This window comes from Frieseomelitta varia, unplaced genomic scaffold, assembly GCF_011392965.1.
Source record: "Frieseomelitta varia isolate USP_RPSP 00005682 unplaced genomic scaffold, Fvar_1.2 scaffold_215, whole genome shotgun sequence".
NCBI lineage: Eukaryota > Metazoa > Arthropoda > Insecta > Hymenoptera > Apidae > Frieseomelitta > Frieseomelitta varia.
The window spans coordinates 1,133,223-1,152,368 of record NW_025109917.1 but is presented as its reverse complement, the minus strand read 5'-3'; positions in this window follow the sequence as shown (position 1 = coordinate 1,152,368).

Genomic DNA, 19,146 nt, shown 5'->3' with positions numbered 1-19,146 from the left:
GAATGAAACGATGTTCGAATCTCACCGAGTCTTCTAAATCCGCAATTGAAATTCCAATGCGAGGCGGAACCAAAAAAATGGTCAACGGAGCCGTTCGATCCGAGAGAATTAACGCGAATATACGTAATCTTGATTAATCCAAGTCACGTTCCTGATGCCGAATGCATCTCGAAATAAAAAAAAAAAAAAAAAAAGAAAAAGAGAAGCGAAATCCGAGACTTTATCCGTCTCGTTATTAGAAACTAACGACGTTTCCTCGATCGGTTTTAATTCGACCGCAACGATCGCAGTTCCCCCAGATCGAATAGAGTATCTCTGTAGATTCCGTTCCTTTCTCTCTCTTTCTCTCTCTCTCTCTTTCTCTCTCTCACTCACTCACTCACTTTCTATCTGTGGATCCGCGTATCGAACTCTTTTCCTTTACGGGCCATTAGAATCGCTCGGAGCTCCAATAAAACTCGACGAGATTGCGTTCCGCAGACGACCGAGAAAACGGCGAGTTCCGCTGGCCGGCGTTCGTTACCTCGATACGAAATTAAAGATCCGTCTGCAGCGTGTCGCGTTCAACCGGTTTCCAGGGCGGATTCAGTTCGACCGGCCAACGGACGACGTACCGCGCGACGACACAACCCGAAAATTAAGATATCCAGCATATTCCGCCGCGTCCCTTAAGTGGCGTCTCTCGCTCGAGCCAGCCAGCGTTCGATTAGCCCCCGACAGATCGATTAATTCCGTTCGAACGTCCCTTTTCCAATTCGTCCCCTGCGAGAACAGCCGTTCGAGAGCTCGTAATTTTCCCCGATCCGTAATTGCGAGAGATTTATTGCCTCGCGGAACGTGAGTCACTCGTGGGATGTGTGACACAGATATCGTGATTATGGTGCAAGTGGCCCGTGATTAGTCGAATAAGCGTGATAACGAGCCTTTCGAATGAAAATACGAAAATACAGTTTTCCCAAAGGTTGGTTTTTTTCCAGATAAATAAAGTGGCATTCATCCCAGCGAATTCTCTTCCTCGTTTGACTTATTAAACGATCGTTCATAGCGCGGTTCTTCAAACGCGCGAATTCACTCTTCCTCCTCGTTCGTCGTCCAGCGTGTAATCCGTCGCGTTTCGCGTAATCGCGTAGAGAAACGAACGTTCGCAGCGTTTGGCAGCGTTTAATTATCGGTTCGATACAATGGCCGGCCACGGTAACAGACCATCGGCCACCGCGGCAGTTCAGACCAAAAGAGAGTCCGTCTATCATTAAAAACGAGCTCCGTCCACGGACCGAGAGAATAAAAGTACAAAGTATATCGAACGAAGAGGAAGAAAAGGAAACGCCGCTCCGGGGGGAAAAAGCGAGGAACAAGAAGAGCTAGGAGAAGGAGAAGAAGAAGAAGAAGAGGAAGAAGAAGAAGAAGAAGAAGAAAAGGAAAGATGGAAGACGAGCCGCGATACCTCAAAATGATCATCACTTTAAAGGATCAGAGGACTCGGCAGTGGGGATGGAATAGAGGAGATAAAAGAAGTAGTAGGTATATCCTTGATGAGCGATCGTTATCACGATGAAAATGCAGTCTTGGATCGATCCACTGCAGTCGATTCCTCCCCGGCTTCTTTTATTAGACTGCCAATTTCGTGGCGCCTTCTCGCTTCCTCTCTCGTCTTCTTTGCTCTCTCTCTCTCTCTCCCTCTCTCTCTCCCTTTCTCTTTCTCTATCGTTCCCTCCCTCGCCATTCTCGTCGTCCACGGTGTTTGCTCGATCTTCGTCTCGTCCCGCGTCCTCTCGCCTCTCCTACGCTTTATTTTTCTTCGCTCTCGCGGCACGAAACCTCCGCGCTGACTCCACGAGCCTTCACGAAACTTACAATTAATCGGACACAATACGGGCCGAAGAAACGAAATGCTCTGAAATCTTCTGAAGGCTGTTCGAAGAATTCACTTGCGACGAGCGACGAGAAAGAGAGAGAGAGAGAGAGAGAGAGAGAGAGAGGGAGGGAGAGAGAAATTGGTCGAGCCATAAATGGCGAATAATCCGATTCTTTCTTCGGGGGCCGAAGAAATTCCGCCGTTTCGTTACGAGCATCCGCTTTCCGGCGTTTATCTCGGCCGTGACGTCACGCGACGCCGCGCACATGTTCGCCGAACATCGCCGGAAGAATCATTCGATTATGCAGAGACGCGAGGGACTCGTGAATTTTACAGGGAGCTCCTTTGTCACTCGCGCCGTTTTCTACGCGATTGCCTCTCCTGCCCCCTTTTATCGGCGACCTTGATGACCCACCGCCGCGTTACATCGAACGTTGACACACCAGAAACTCGAACGGAAAGGAATTGCCAGAAAACGAGGAAACCGGATGTTTTCTCTCCAGTTGAAGAATCTTTATCTGGTTCGCTATTGAGAAGAAATTTGGCTACTCTTTGGTTGCTTTCTGTCTGTACATGTTTGAAAATTGAATAATTCTCATAAATCATTTTTAAAATTCACAGCACGGCTAGCTAGTTGTGATGACTTTCTTACCAACGTACAACAATTTTCTGTACGATGTTGGTTAATATTTTTCTTGATTTCATTTCGCCGACAATGATGATGTATTTAAAGATTGTGATCTCGTTGGCGATTGTAAACTCTCGGAGTAAACGAAGAAATCAAGACCGTACAAACGTAAATAATTTATATCGTAAATTGGTAGGAAATGGCGAGTGTTATAAACTGCAAATTTATAGAATCTCAATTTCGGAAGTTTAACAATAAATAAAAATGTAGTTTCGGTACGAGAGGTAGTACGTGGAAAAAATCTCAGTGCCATCAATCATGGGGTCTTCGAGATTTTATCCGCGCCAAGTGAAAAAGAAATCACAGAGACAGATAAAACCAAGAAAAAATTAATCAACATTGTGTAGAAAAACGTATGACGTGGCATATGTCGACAAGAAAGAAATTAAATAAACCAAATAAGTCCAAAGTTACCTGTACGGTAACTTGGAAAAAAATTCATCGAACGAGAATTATTAAATTTCGCAACTATTAAATTTCACTGAGAAATGCTTACCACCCCCCTTCCCATAATGTTTTATATCTGCTTGATTTTTACAGTAGTGCAACTTCAAAACCACGTTCCAAATTTCCAGAAATAAATCACGAACGTAGAAGAACCGTGTCTCCATTAGTACCCGTGTCTACGTCCTCAACAATTTGTGTTTCTTTCCGGACATAATTTATTTCAAGCGGATCCGACCGCTTGGAACAATTTCTGCAACTCAGACACCGAGTTTTTTTTCTTTTCTATGTATATTCTTTTAAGATGGAGTGGAAGGCGGAGGATTTCAATTTTCCTGTCACCGAGCGCCGTTCCATCAATCTCCGGGAACCGTGGCACCGAAGTGGAAAACGAACTCGATGACTTCCCGGTAAGAAGGCGTTTCTCCGAGTTACCAACTCTTTTGTGAAACTATATTCCATGCCTTCGAACGGCAAAAAGGAAAAGAAAAAAAAAAAAAAAAGAAAAGAACAAAGAAAAGAGGAAGCACTGCCACTTAACAGATCCTACTAGAACTTGCAAGTTCCAAGTTTAAACGAGTCTATCTTCCTTCCGTTAAATCTCCTTCGAGGAAGCAAATTAAGTTAGCTAATGATCCATTTTGTACTCGCGAAAATATTTTCATATCGTCGACTATCGTTATCTCGAAAATGCCGCGACGGCGGGACGTAATTAAAAACTGAGACGCTTCGACGATTTATTCAAGCCATTGAGAAACGAACGTTCCGTTTGTAATTTTTGTCTCCAGTCGGTTCTTATTATCCTTGCGGACTCCATAACTGAGATTACCAGTGGAATTTTCAAGATTTCTCTCAATATCTCTTTTCATTGTTTCATTCTTCTCTCATCTATATTCTGTGGCTTGAGGAAATTAAACGTATATTTCGTACAGTATCGCTGCGAGGTATTTTCTGTCAAATTACGAAACTTCGATAGCACGATTCGATTCGTGTTTCATTTTTCGCAAATGTTTCGCCTTCTCGCGACAATACGTTTGTTTCGATAAACACATTATTTCACTGTTAATTAATTAAATTCTCTTTCGTCTGGAATATTATCTCTCGTAATTATCCAGCGGCGGACAGTCCCGCCGATCAACAAAAATATTATTTCCCGAACGCGAGCCGAGTAAAAAAAAAAGAAAAAGAAAAAAAAAGAATGATTGCCAGCTTCATAACCAGTTCTCGGGGAGAGAGGAGAAAAAAAAAACAGTCTCATCCGTCTTATTCGAGGAAATTGAGAGGATCGACATCCTCTCTCGGCGGAATATCCAAGGATCCTTCTGCTTGTTCGGTCTCGATCCGAAAGAACACCGTCGAATATTCAATCCCGCGAGCAATTTCCATTCGTCCTGATGATTTCCCCGCCCGAGATCGAGTTAATGAGAATATAATCTTAGTTGTGCGTGGTCTCGTTCGTCCCCGTACAGCCAATACCCTCTTGCCATTTTGCATTCCGCGTCCCTCTTCTCGTTCCGTTCTTCGGTTCTTCCCTCTGCGCCGTATCCGGTCCTTCCTTCCGCCAATTACTCTCGTCCCGACGTCGCCGCCCGGAATTATCGTTCTGCCTAGAGAACTGCCCGCCGTGACACCACTTTTCTCTGCCTTTTCCACCTTCCAACGGCGTCTCGGCTTTGCCGATCTTGCCATTTTTCACGGATCTTCTCGCTAAGAAAAGCGAAAAATGTCTCGAGTCGCGTATTTATATGGAGTTCCTTTGGATCACTTGAAACCACTTGGCGGTGTAAAAGACATTTTACACCACCACTTGGCGAACATTGCGTTGAGTAATTGAACGTGTATATTTAAAAAAAAGCAGTAGGTACTGAACAATATAATCAGCCTTTGTCAGAGTTAAAATATATTTAACATTTTGAAACGATATATTTACGAACAGAGGACAACTCTAGATTGCACTTTGTTTTGCACGTCCAGCGAGAAAGATTTGGAAATAATGAATTTTTCTATAACGAAGAAATCAGAATTCTATTTTTATTATCCGCAATTTGTGTTTGGATATATAGTATTCATAAACAAATATTCGAGAAAAGTTGATTTACTTGGAAAAACTTGTCAAAAATACGGTTTTTTAACATATTGTTTAAACAAAAGGTTTTTTTGCAAAACGGTGTACACCATTAAATTCGTCGTTAAAAAATACTAATTTCATCAATTTACACAGAAACGGTATTTTCAATAATTTCCGAGATATCTGACAAAATATGTCTAACTTTGAGGGTAGTTTTCACCCCTTCAACATCGATCATGGCCAATAAAAAAAAAAACCGAGTCGAATATTTTTTTAAAAGCTACGTTCATGCCAACTTCATCAAAATCGGTGATTCAGGGTATGTTCTTTTATTAGAACAGAAAGAATGCGATCTATCGATGAAATTTCGTGCGTAACTTTTTTATGATTCATTTCATTCATGTCTATTCTTTTTTTTTTCATTCCGTATTTTTCTATTTTTATTTCAGTTCATCTATTACTTTTCTGTAATTCGTCCCTTCTATTCTTTTTCTTCCATTTTATATTCCATTTTTTTTCTACTTTCGTCGTTTTCATTTCCACTTGCTTCCATTATATACTATTTATTCTTTTTCTGCAATTCCCTTCCTTTTTATTTTATATTTTGTTTCCTTTACTGTTACCATTTGTCGTTACTATTTGCTATTTATTGTTGTTTACTAGCTACCATTTTCTATAATACATTTCAATTATTTGCCGGCGGATAGTCATGAAAATTTCAATTTTCCGCGAAAGCGATTAGAAGCTTTAAATCTCTCGAGCTAAATTGTGAGATTAGAAATTAGACGATTGGCCTACGACGAAACTGAAATTTCTTCGAATACTTCGAATACTGGATTTTCCATAAACTTGCCATAACGTTCTCTCATACAATTGTTTACAATATGATCAAAGATTAATGATGACAAGCACATGGCACTCTCCAGCGGAATCTAATCCGGATTAGATGCATGAAATTCGTCTCTGCTCCTCTTAATTAGTCATTTCCGCGAAGATATGAAGTTCTTTTAAATTCTTGAATCGTTAATCGCGGCGTGACAAGTCTGCCCGAAAGAAATCGCAGTCGTCTCTCGACGTGTCGATTAAAAATTACGTCGGCTGTCCGAACGAACCGTGCCACGTGGCACGACGCTCGCCATTGTGACGTAACGTCTTTAATTAAGACAAGCTAATCGACTTTCGCGCAGACACCGGTCGCCGTCATCGTCGGATTTTATTATTGCCGCCAATTGACATACAATTCGAAAGACGTTGCCGATTTATTAAACGGTGCATCATGGTCGCACAATGGCCGACAGGACGACCGCACAGGAAGGCTTCTATCACCGTTGATTTAGCTTCATTACGATTTTTATTAATAATTTTCGCTAATTGCCCGGTTTGCCGAATTAATTGGACGCTTGGTCTGGGAACCAAACGCCGCCGTGGCGTTTCCGTCTTTCATCGAGGCACGCTTCTCGCGTCGAGCCATCGTTAGAATCTCTTAGATTCTCTCTCTCTCTCACACACACACACACACACACACACACACACACACACACACGCATGCGCGACGATCGTGCTCGACGTCTTCAATTCTCCATTTATAATATGTAGGTCAGCCTCGTTCGTATTCGAGTTTAGAGAATAATCGAACGTGGTGACTCTCTCGATATTAAACGGGGCCGTTGCATAAGCCTCAAGTCGAGTACTCGTTGGCTGGTTGGTCGGTTGTAAAGCAACAGTCATCGTTTCTAAGAAAACTCTCGTCGCGAATATTATTATGTCTAAGATGTAGAGTCTTACTTATTACTTAGGTTCTGGCTGCCAGCTGTATAATTTAATATCTTGATCGTGAGATATTTTTGAGAATTTATTGTCGCCGTGAGAAAGCGGATGTTCCGTCACCTAATTTAAGAGAGATTCAGAGAGTTCTATCTTGCACGAAATTTTTACTTCCAGTTTTATTTAATGAAGATTTCTTTCGTTTGTTTTCCATGTTGCGTTACAGTCGCTGGCTTGAAATCATAGTCGATTGTTTTATCTCGCAACAGTCCTGATCTTTCCAGAGATTGTACTGATCTTTACAGCTTTAATTCCAATGATCATTTTTACACGTCGTAGCATAGCGTCTGTGTCTATTTAAAGATCGGAAGTAGAGCTTCTATCAAACTGTTATTTTATTAATTTGCTCGTTACGCTGCAATAATGACATAACTCGTAATTTGCAATATTTTGTAATTTTTTACAATAAAACAAGCAATTGTTACTTGCATTGTTTATCGACAGAGTTCTGTAAATATACATGTCCGAAATATTGTTAAAAAAGCGTAGTACTTTTAACGTCATGCTACGACAAAATTACGACAAGAAGAATGTTCGAACTCGCTTTTCTTAAAGTCGTGATTTTTGAGTTATGGAAAAAAAAAAAACGATTGTTACTTGTACTTTATACTGAATAAATGTGTTTACATGTTCGAAATATTGTTACAAAAACTTGACATTTTTATATCGCGTTGAAACGAAATTGGATTTAGCAAGAAGCATATTCAAACTCATTTTTCCTTAAAATGATCGTGATTCTTTAGCAGTCGTTATTACGACAAATGAACAAATCGTTACACAGAATATATAATTATACATGAATTATATTTACATCATAAATCAAAACTCCCACTTCTACAATCGATACTAGAACCACCTAAGTGGTCAAAATGAATTTATAATTCTTGTTAGACTCTTCGCAAAATATATAAATAAAAGCTTTCGTATCGTCAAGTTCTTTCATTTTTTTTTTTTTTTTCACTTTAATGTTTCTCTGGTAGAAATTTTGCATTTTCAATCTTCAGTTTACTGTTTCTAGAGTTAACAATCTAAAACAGTAAAAATTTCACGAAGCTTTCGATTCACGCAAAGCAAGGCATTTCGATAGACTAACGACACTCGGAGAGGAGAATTATTTGACGAATCGATCTATCGTTGGTTATTCAGTTTAGGGAACATTCACGATCAGGCAGCTGCAACGAAATCGATGGAATGCCGTTCTCCAGGTTGCACCAGAACTCGGCTGGTAACTTGGCCCGATCAACGCACCGATAAAGCACGTCGCTGGCGGTGGCTAAAATAAACCTTTGTCATTTTCTTTTTTTTCTTTTTTCTTTCCTCTTTTCCTTTTTCTTTTTCGTTTGTTTTATTTGCACTAAATTAATCACCGCCGACCGGGGAATATTTCACCTCAATGCGAGATGTTTTGTTAAAAGATAACGACGAGGCGAGTCGAAACTCGCGTGGAATATTCCAAATTAATTGATTTGATAAACGAGTCGCGTCCACTGATATACTGTTATTCGTTGAAACGCTCGGGGAACCAGAAATTATTTATGCGCGAAAATAAGAAGGTAAATGTGCCGAGACGAAACCGGTGTATAAATAGTATCGGCTCTTACGCTTTCTGGAAATTGCCGTCGATTATTTTTCACGTTTCGTTACGAAACGGCGAGAGGTGATTCGCGAGGAGTGTTGGACCATCGCGAAACCTTGAAACTTTATTGTTTCGAGAGTAAAATTCATCATCGGATGAGCCTTTCGGTTTCACCGTGGATATCTTCGAGTTTCTCTCCTTCTCGATAAGAGAAGACGATCTGCCACGATGCTTGAATCAAACTTTTCGTTCACTCTCGTTCACCGCTCCGTAAATCACGGATGAAAACTAATTTCTCTCGAGCTTGAGAAATCGACGAGCAAGGTCGTCGGTTTCACGAAACTTTGAGAGCCTCTTTCGCTTTAATCACTTGCGCTGGCAACTGATTGCGGACCATAACGAGTGACCAAAACCGTACACAATAATTCGTCGCTTTCATTTCGAACTCGTCAGTTATGATATCGCTGGATAGAAATTATTGACAAGTAACAAACTTATTATTCGTTTTGCCTGGGCTATGCTTAAAATATACTTAAAACTGAGAAAATAAAAAAAATTCTCGACATGCGTGGCACGAGGTTATAATATTAACCACTTGCGTTGGGACAACTGATTGCGGACCATAACGAGTGACCAAAACCGTATATACAATAATTTGTCGCTTTCACTTTGAACTCGCCGGTTATGATATTGGTGGATAGAAATTATTGACAAGTAACAAACTTATTATTCGTTTTGCCTGGGCTATGCCTAAAATATACTTAAAACTGAGAAAATAAAAAAAATTCTCGACATGCGTGGCACGAGGTTATAATATTAACCACTTGCGTTGGGACAACTGATTGCGGACCATAACGAGTGACCAAAACCGTATATACAATAATTTGTCGCTTTCACTTTGAACTCGCCGGTTATGATATTGGTGGATAGAAATTATTGACAAGTAACAAATTTATTATTCGTTTTGTCTGGGTTATGCTTAAAACATACTTAAAACTGAGAAAATAAAAAAAATTCTCGACGTGCGTGGCACGTCGTTCCAGCGCAAGGAGTTATAATATTAACCACTTGCGTTGGGGCAACTGATTGCGGACCATAACGAGTGACCAAAACCGTACACAATAATCCGTCGCTTTCATTTCGAACTCGTCGGTTATGATATCGCTGGATAGAAATTATTGACAAGTAACAAACTTATTGTTCGTTTTGCTTGGGTTATGCTTAAAATAGACTTAAAACTGAAAAAATATTGCAATTCTGGGGCCAAAGAAATGGTTCTCGACGTGCGTGGCACGTCATTCCAGCGCAAGAGAGGTTAAATCAGTGGAAAAAAAGAACGTCGTCCGAACTCTTCTTCCTACGAAAACTACCCTCACAGTCCAAGAGCAAGAACATCGTCGCGACGACGAAGCGAAGCGAATGGATCTCATCGAGCGCAGCGTTTGATTACGATCCCTCCGACGATCAGCCTCGCGAGAAAGGGACGCGCTTAATCGCGACGGAAGAAAGACGTCGAGGAAGGGGAGGGAAAGTGATGGCGATGAGACGTAATTCGATTTGCGAATTGCTCGTTCGACGACGAAGCTCCCCCGGCCACAGTTGATGCCTCAACAAGTTGTATACATGTAATCTGACCCAGATCCTGGGGTCTAAGTGAGGTCTAACACGAGGGAGAAAAGGGAAAGAGAAGGTGGCGGAGGATGAGGAAGATGAGGAGGAGGTAGAGGAAGGAGGTCCGGAGGGTTCTTCGGAAGCAGACAAACAAAATATAACAGCGCGAGTTACAAGGAAGGATCCCGAGGAGATGAAGGGTCTCTGACTATCTCTCTCTCTCTCTTTCTCGTTCTCGTTTCTCTCTGCAGCGATCTCCTTCAAGAAGAAGAAGAAGGAAGAGGGTGTACCCTCTTGAAGCATGAATGGATTACGAAGAGCCGTGTTCATTCATTCGCTCCTTAGCGGCCTAGAAACCCACAAAAAGTGTATCTCTCGAAGCGAACGGTGGCGCACCCAGTGGCGTAGACCATGATCGCGGCCCTCTGGCTAGCCTGGCCCCCGGTCTTTTTGCTCGTAGCTCTGTGACTTTGCTTGCACTGTTTGCGGAACGCTTCGTCCCGCGTCCGGGGATAGTAATTGGGGTGCTGTTAAATCGTTACGTGGGAAACGATGGGTGCGACCTCTTCTTTTCGCCGACGAGAGCGGCCGCTTCTTGTTTGACGAACCGTCGGCTCGAATTGTCGTTTTCGTGGTTTGCACCAGGGAGCTTCGTTGACGGTCAGCTGACAGGAAATGAACGCGGTTCTTCTTGCAGCTACTTCGATTTCAACGCGGAACGGTGTTCGTGGTTCGTACCTAAGGTTCGACCCTTTCCTTCCCTTGGCTTTTTAACCTCTTGGTTATGGAACGACGTGTCACGCACCATGTCGAGAACCATTTCTTTGGTCCCAGAATTGCAATATTTTCTCAGTTTTAAGTCTATTTTAAGCATAACCCAGGCAAAACGAATAATAAGTTTGTTACTTGTCAATAATTTCTATCCAGCGATATCATAACCGACGAGTTCGAGATGAAAGCGACGAATTATTGTGTACGGTTTTGGTCACTCGTTATGGTCCGCAATCAGTTGCCAGCGCAAATGGTTAATATTATAACTTCTTGCACTGGAACGACGTGCCACGCACATCGAGAATTTTTTGTTTCAAAGTTGCAATATTTTCTCAGTTTTAAATATATTTTTTAAGCATAACCCGGGCCAAACAAATAATGAATTTGTTACTTCTCAATAATTTCTATCCAGTGATATACCGACGAGTTCAAGAAGAAAGCGACGAATTATTGTATACGGTTTGGTCACTCGTTATGGTCCGCGGACCAGTTGCCAGCGCAAGTTAAATCTAGCACGAAGCTCCGAATATCCTCCAGATATAAAATGTTAAAAGCGAAACGATACTCTCAAGTTGTTAAAGAGCAGCGGGTCGTTACACGTACGAGAACAGAGACTGATGATAAAGATTCGACTGCGAGGCCAGTGCGATAGCATTGAGGCCAGTTGACCCAGGTCGGTTTTCACCGGAGGCTGAGGTTCTGAGATTATGTTCGTGGCGCTTCGTCTCCGACCAACCCATCAATCCATTTTGAGAAAGAGAAAGAGAGACAGAAATTCATGAATTACTCAAAAACGAATTGTGAAGCATCTGTACGCGATAATAAAGTAGGATCATTCGGTTATAGACGGGCACGTTTGAATAGTTAACTGTAATCATTACTTCATGTTATACATAATTATCGAAGAATTTGAAGGTGGTAATTAATACATGGATTCGAGGTCGAAGCAGAAGGCCAGAAATTATTACAAGGGAAGAGTGTAATTTTTAATTTAAATTATTATCAATCCTGATTGAAATCCTGGATTTTAGATTCCATGTATCAAAGGTTCTTGCATATTCTTGGGAGATAAAGAGACATCTTGATATATCGGGCGAACGAGATTGAATTTTCTTTTCATAGGAGAATAGCAATACGTCTCGCGATTGGAGTCTACCCAAAGGAAATCATTCTTGAACCGTTAAATCATTTCCGACTGGCACCGATTTCTTGCAAATTCTGCAGGAAAACTCAAGCACTTTTATTCGCAATACGAAGATAACCTTGTTTTGATATTTAAAAAAAAAAAAACGAAATTCTTTAATGATGATTGCCTTTTATAAACTATTTTTAACCTCTTCACTGCTTGTCAAGTATACGAACCCTTTGGTCGAATGGCGACGTATGTAAGTCCAAAATTAGATTAGGGGAAAATAAGATTATTTTAGAGATAATACAGACCAATTATATTAATTTTTATTTGCCAATTTATCTTACGTATATTTTGTTCCACGTTAATGAAAAATAAGAGTCGATTTTTACGTCAGAAGTGATTATTCATTAGCTCACTATTGAAAGAAATATAATTTTTTCTAAAGTTCACTAGTCATAATTATTATTCAACAATGAAGCTTTTTAAAATTTTGTTCTCACTTCAAGTATTACACTTCAAGAAAATAGAGTTGATTCACCTGTCAACTAAAGGGCTCGTACATAATTTCATTTCTACAGTTGCCACATTTTTAAATTTCACTTTCTTTCGTTCACCGCGTAGGAATCATAAACAATACCAAGATAGAATACAGATCGAAATGAAATGGAAACAGAGTGGAGGAAATATCGATCGTCGAATAAGTAGGAAGGTTTAACGAGCTGTCGTTGAGCAAGAAGGGAAGTCGAAGCCACGAGTTTGACCGACCTTTCTCAAACTTAGAGACCCATTGAGGAAGGAGGGCAAAGGTCTTTTAATGGAGACGACGGGAGAGAGAAAGACGGAAGGGAGAGATGGAAGTAAGAGACAAGATTTCGCGGGAGGGTCGTTTGCTTTTTGCCCGTCTGAGATGTCGCCGGCAAATGTGCGAAGAAGCTATCTCTTCTCGCGCCGTTTTGCGCCTAATTGAAAGCGACAGTGACCCACTTATACCACCTATGCCACAGATTCTTTTTCTTGCCAGAGAGGCGACGGACGGACGTGCCGATCGTAAAAACCCAGCAAACGATGACCTAACAGCTATTATCCATCGTGTTCGTCGACGAATTTACGATTTTCCTACGACGATTAAACGAAACTACGCCACTTTATCACGCAGTCGATCATAAAAGTCCACCAACGTTACAATTTCAAAATATCTGTGATATATTTCATACATTTCGTATTAATAGATTTTATAGATTCTTTATAGATGTTAATAACGAGTTGGAGCAATTTTGTTCATGCTTGCAACGAAATTTCATTTCACATTTTCAATTTCTATTGATGAGTTTCTTTCTCGAGTGACTGTCCAATGTAATGATTCGAAGAATTACAGAACAGAGGTGTCATTGAATAAAAATGGGTCACTGCTTGAGTGACTACTAGAACTACTAGGAAAGTTCAAATAGGACGCGGATCGAGTGAACTACCTGAACAGTGAAAAATTTAATTCAAAAAGATTGCAATTGATGACATCGTAGAATTCATTAGCAGACAAGTTAGAAGAAAATATTGTAGCACATCATATTTCGTATTAACAGTTTTTGTACATTCTTCGTTCGATATTAGCAACGTGTTGCAATTTTGTTAATGTGACGTTTATAATTTCCTTTGGCAATTTTCTTTCCCGAGTGACTGTGTAATTTAACGACTCGAAGAGAAGCTGTCATTGAATAAAATAGGTCGCTGGTTGAGCAAAAATTTATCAAAAACATTCTAATTGATGATATCATAGGATATGAAATCTGCAATTCTTTTACACCCGGCGCAAATTTAGCTCGACTCGATGCAATTACCACGATAGTGATAATCGTCTGCAATGTTTTACGTACCATCATAAGATATATACCGCGGTCGTTTTTGCACGAAGTTTAAGCAAGAAACGCGAAGCGGAGACTTACAAACACGGATCGTAGTTTCGGATAAAACCTCAAACGAAACACACAACTGTGAGTGATGTAGGTGCTCTTTGAAACACGTACAGCCTTTGGCCGGCAAAGCCGCAAATGGAGTCGATTCCTCTGGAACCGCAGAGTAAGAACGACTTGCTATTGACATTACACCTACCCTAACACCTCGATTATTAGCGCGTTTCAAACGTTTATCCCCTCGTGTTCCCTTGAATGAAGATATTACAATTGAACTAACGGGCCGGGCGCAGCGTTATTAAACGTAAAAAGGAATCCAACGATCCTTTGCACCAGCTTCATTTAAGGCGATTATTTGATACATTTAGATTAATTTGTCTCCTCTGCTTCGTTACGTAACCACACACGCGACTATTCCCAAGCTTCGCTCTGTCTGATCTTGAGTCGGGAGACATACTTTTAATGCCGACGAAGAAAGCAAGAGTAAAATGTGTCAAGTCAAATTGATGAAATTGCTCGTAGAAAGTTGACATAAAAGGAAAGAAAAACTTGTTTCAACAAACTCCGCAATGCACGTTGACGATTGCATTAAATTTAAACGATATCACATATTAGAAAGATATAATCAACAAAATCTTGTGATTTTTAATCAGAAATGAAGAAAAAAAAAAAGAAGAAAATGTTAGAAACATGTAGTCAACAAAATTTCGTGCTACCATTTTAATAATCATTTCGAATGCTACGTAGTTTTATTCGAAGTGATTTGAAGTAAATAAATACTAGATAGTAAAGTAATAAATATTAGAGCAAATAATAAACTGAAATAAGATTAAAGAGTAAATAATAAGATTAAATAAGTAAAAATAACATTAAAGAGTAAGTAATAAGATTAATTAAGTAAAAATAAAATTAANAGAGTAAATAATAAGATTAATTAAGTAAAAATAACATTAAAGAGTAAATAATAAGATTAATTAAGTAAAAATAACATTAAATAATAAACTAAAATACTAGAGTAAATAATACTAGAGTTGAAGTGATAAACTACAGTAAACAATAGTAGATGATACAAAAAAAAGTTTCCTGGTGGCAAAAGAGCCAATGCTAGTTCAGACCACGTGACCAGCGTTCACGGGCCACGTGATCTAATCGGATCACCTCTCTTATTCTCGTATTCATGACTCCAGCTGATTAAGATCATCTCCCGCGTTCCAGTCGAGGGAACAGTCGCTTTCAGTTTTCCCGGTACGATGAACCGCTCGTTTCGCGACGTAACGCAGGGTGGAAGATCCGTACACGTCCCAGGGCAATTATTATCGGCCGGATAGGAAGAGAGCGCAGCGCAGGCCAGCATCCGCGCTGACTTATTATTTCTTAGTGATTTTCTGAATTGCGCCGGCCACGAACGCGAGCAATGTCTTCGTGACGTAAACGAGATAATGGCGAGCTCAGGCACTGGCATACCCACGATGTAGACATAATGACGACGCCGGCTGTGGGATTATAGTCGCGGGAGAGGCGGGAGGGGGGGGGGGGGAAGAGGGGGCAGCAACTCTCAACCACTCTCGTTCGACGTCGTCCCGCGTTATTTAAAGGAACGACGACTAGCGCTGACCGCGTCCCGTTTCCTCACCCCCTCCCAGCCCTGGGGGCAATTTCGCGCGTTTGCCGGAGATACACGAATTCAGATACGCGCCGCCGGCAATTAGTCCGTCTAGCGAGATTACGACCGCGATCAAATTGAATCGGGACCTCGGCAATTACGGCAAATATAATAAGCGCGCTCGCGGCCACGTAATTACACCGAGCCAACACCGGGCCTCCTCTCTTCTTTTGTTATCTCAATTCTCAGTTGTTTCGATATGAGGCCGCCGCATCTACCGACGCGGTCCGGCGCGAAACTCGGTCGTCGAAGATCCAATTGGAGTAAGAATTCTCCATAGTTTCCGATTCTTGCAACAGCCACGATCGTCCGTGGTGCGACGCAGGAAGCAGCGAACGCAAGAGTCTCCCCCCCCCCCCCCAAAAGAGGGAAGAGACGCACGTATCTCTGAGAGATCACGAATGCTCGACGATTCCCATCGATAAGCGGTCGTTCGGGGGGCTAACACGAGAAGAACGTTGGAAGGTGGCAACGGGGGGTGGCAGAGAGAGAGAGAGAGAGAGAGAGAGAGAGAGAGAGAGAAAGAGAGGGAGGGAGAGGGTTGGCACCGAAAGACACACGAACTTGGGAAAAAGATAAGTACCTGTCGGGCATAACTTTCCTCTTTGGTCCGCCATTAGAGCAATTTGAACGTCTCCTCCGGAGAGCGGCAACGGCAAAAAAAGCCGATGAGTCGTTGCGCTAGACTGAAGAATGATCGGAGAGGCGCCGAGCCGCGCTCTCCCTCTTCCTCCCTGACTTTCAATCTTTCACTCTTTCGACCATCCTCGTCCCTCCTGCTTGGTCCTTCTGCAGCCACGTATCTTCACTCATCTCTCACACCTGAGAAATCGACCTCTCCGTCTCACTCTCTCTCTCTCTCTCTCTCTCTCTCCAGTTGGGAAGCCAGCTTCTCCATATTTCTCTTTCCCTCCTCGACCATCCTTCCTGGTCCCTTGCTTTGGTCCATCTCGCTTTTACAGGACTCGTTAGATTCACCCGAGGATTATGTTTCGTGCTATTATAGCTCTCTCCGACGAGGAACACCCGCGCTTCTTCTTCTTCTTCTTCTTCTTCGTCGTCGTCGTCGTCGTCGTCGTCGTGGTTCTCCTCTCGCTTCTGTTTCTTCTTCGTTCGCCCTCTGGCAGTGTTTCTCTCCCCTTTTTCCCCCCTTCGATCTTCATCGGTACGGCAGACGTCGTCGTTTCTTCTGCCCACGAGGAGGCCCGGCGGCGCTGATTGATAAAATAGTTAGCTCGTCAGCGCTGAGTGCCGAATAATTGGTTTGTCAGTCAAAGGTGATCGCGTGAAAGGATAATGCTTGTCAACGGGCCGCGACACGCTTAGCCCCGCTGCTTTTTCGTCCTCGCGACCACGAACGCGCGATCTTCCGCTCGTGGAAAACGCGCGAGCAAATAAACGCGATACTTAATAAACTCGGTGCACCAATTGACTGCTCAAGGTCCCTTCTCCTTTCGTCGGATACGAGCAACTCGATCTTTCGGAGTCTATCTATTGTACTTTTAATGGAGAACGTAAAATGTAATCTGCGGATATTGCATCTCTTTAGAGAATAAAATTTGGATACAGGCAACTTTCGTTAATTATTATAATTTTGTAAACAATAGTAGAAATCGTACAGCAATAAAACTAGGTTTGTTTTGAAGCTCGATGAACCTAATTTTCAAAACCCATTCATTTCCCTCTGAGATATTATGAAGTGGCGGGTGGATAAGCGAAACTTTACTTCCCGAAGATATTATAAATTTGTCATTATACGTAAAAAACGTTGAAAAATTTTTTTTAAAAGACTAACTCTACAATTTCTGGGATTTTCGCTTTATGACGACCTCTCAAAAACTTTAGGTATCTTTTCCGCCATTTCATTTGAATTTTGAATATTAGGCTGAGATGATGAAAAGTCGTGAAATCGTAACATTTTTGCCATATATTCAAAATTCAATAGATTGATGAAGAAAAATCGAACAACAAGCTTCGATCTTTATATTAGTCATAGATTTAGTTATAAAAAAAAAATTGTTCAATGTTTCTACATGCTATAATTTATAGCATTTTTGAAAAGAAAAATATATTCATTTTGCCATTTGTTACACAATCTTTTACACAAAGACATTATTAGAATAAAATGAACGAAAGTAGATTCTTCAAACTTTAAAACGAGCTAAGTTTCATTATTGTACAATTCTTCTTTTTTTTTTTTTTTTTTTTTTTTTGTATAAAATTATAACACTGAATATTAATAGAATTCACTATAGTTTAAAGAGAGCAACACTTAAAACTAAGATTTATTTCAGAATTTCAGGCGTAATCATCAAAGAGAAACAAATTTTCCGAGAGATCGATTTGAGTCGAGCTGTAAAAATTTCGCAAAAATTCAAGCTGCGAGGCTCCGTACACTTTGATCCAGGTGATCGAGCCCGGTGATCGATGACTCGTTCGATCGAGTAAGAAAAAAGGAAAAAGGACAAATTGAAAGTCAAAGGAGTTAATAAACAGACGATCGAGAGTCGTGTGTCGGCCGACAAAGTAATCGAAATGTACATCATCATTCAGTCGGGTTTCGAGCGGCGTCGTGCTTTCTCACAAAATCATTTTTAACATCGTCGAAGAGCGGTGACACAAGCGCGGGGTAAAGAAGAGAAAGAGAGAGAGAGAGAGAGAGAGAGCTGGAAGATAGCTGGAACGGCGTATCTCGGCGATTTTGAGCAGTACAAACATCAATTTCGGTCCCGGGGGCGTGCAACGCGGGACGCAAAAAGAAAATCTCGAAACGGGCGTAGATCTCTACGTGGGATCAGGTATATGTATCCTGGAACAGGCCAGCCAGCAGCTATCCGTCTCGGTCCCTCTGCAGAATGTTAGAAGATATATTATACTCGAAGAGGGTGGTAACACTTGTTTGATTCAATTCCAGGAACAAGCTCCGAGTTCAATTTTTCTTTCGCCAAGGGAACTCCCGCCTCTTCTACTTATGTGTCTGTCTCTGTGTATATGTGTATGTTGTGTGTGTATTTGTGTGCGTGGCTTCGTGGCTCGCGACACTCGGATTCGGAGTCATTACAGAAATGTGATAAGAATATCCTGTCCGTTGTATAAATCACTCGGCAATCGATCGACCTTTGATTATGGGGAAATAACCATTTCTCTTCGTTGCCTCTGTCAGAGACGAGTAAGATGGTTTATTGAACTCTGGTCTGTTTCGATCCCTCTTCGAATCCCTTCCGTTCGAACGCAGTTCGTGAATCGGCCCGCGATAACGCGATTTTCACACACCGTGTATTAATTTAACCCCCGTGTCGTTCGCAAGAGCGGGACCTTTCGTGTCCAAATGGCGGGACAAAGGTCCGTGGAGTGGGACGGTGTTCCGCGTTTATTGGTCTCGAGCCGATTGCAGTTCGAATTACCAGGGTCAATAGACGCGGCCGATGCAACCTGTTGCGATAAAGTTGCTCCGTCGTTCGAGTCGACCGAGGAAGCCAGTTGAAACGAGGTCGGTGTCGGTGTACGAGGAATAATAAAGTCGTCGAGGGACACGACGATTCCTCCGTATGATCTTCCAGGTTGCGAGACATCTTGCGTAGAAGAGAGCGCCGGGAAGCGAGAAAAA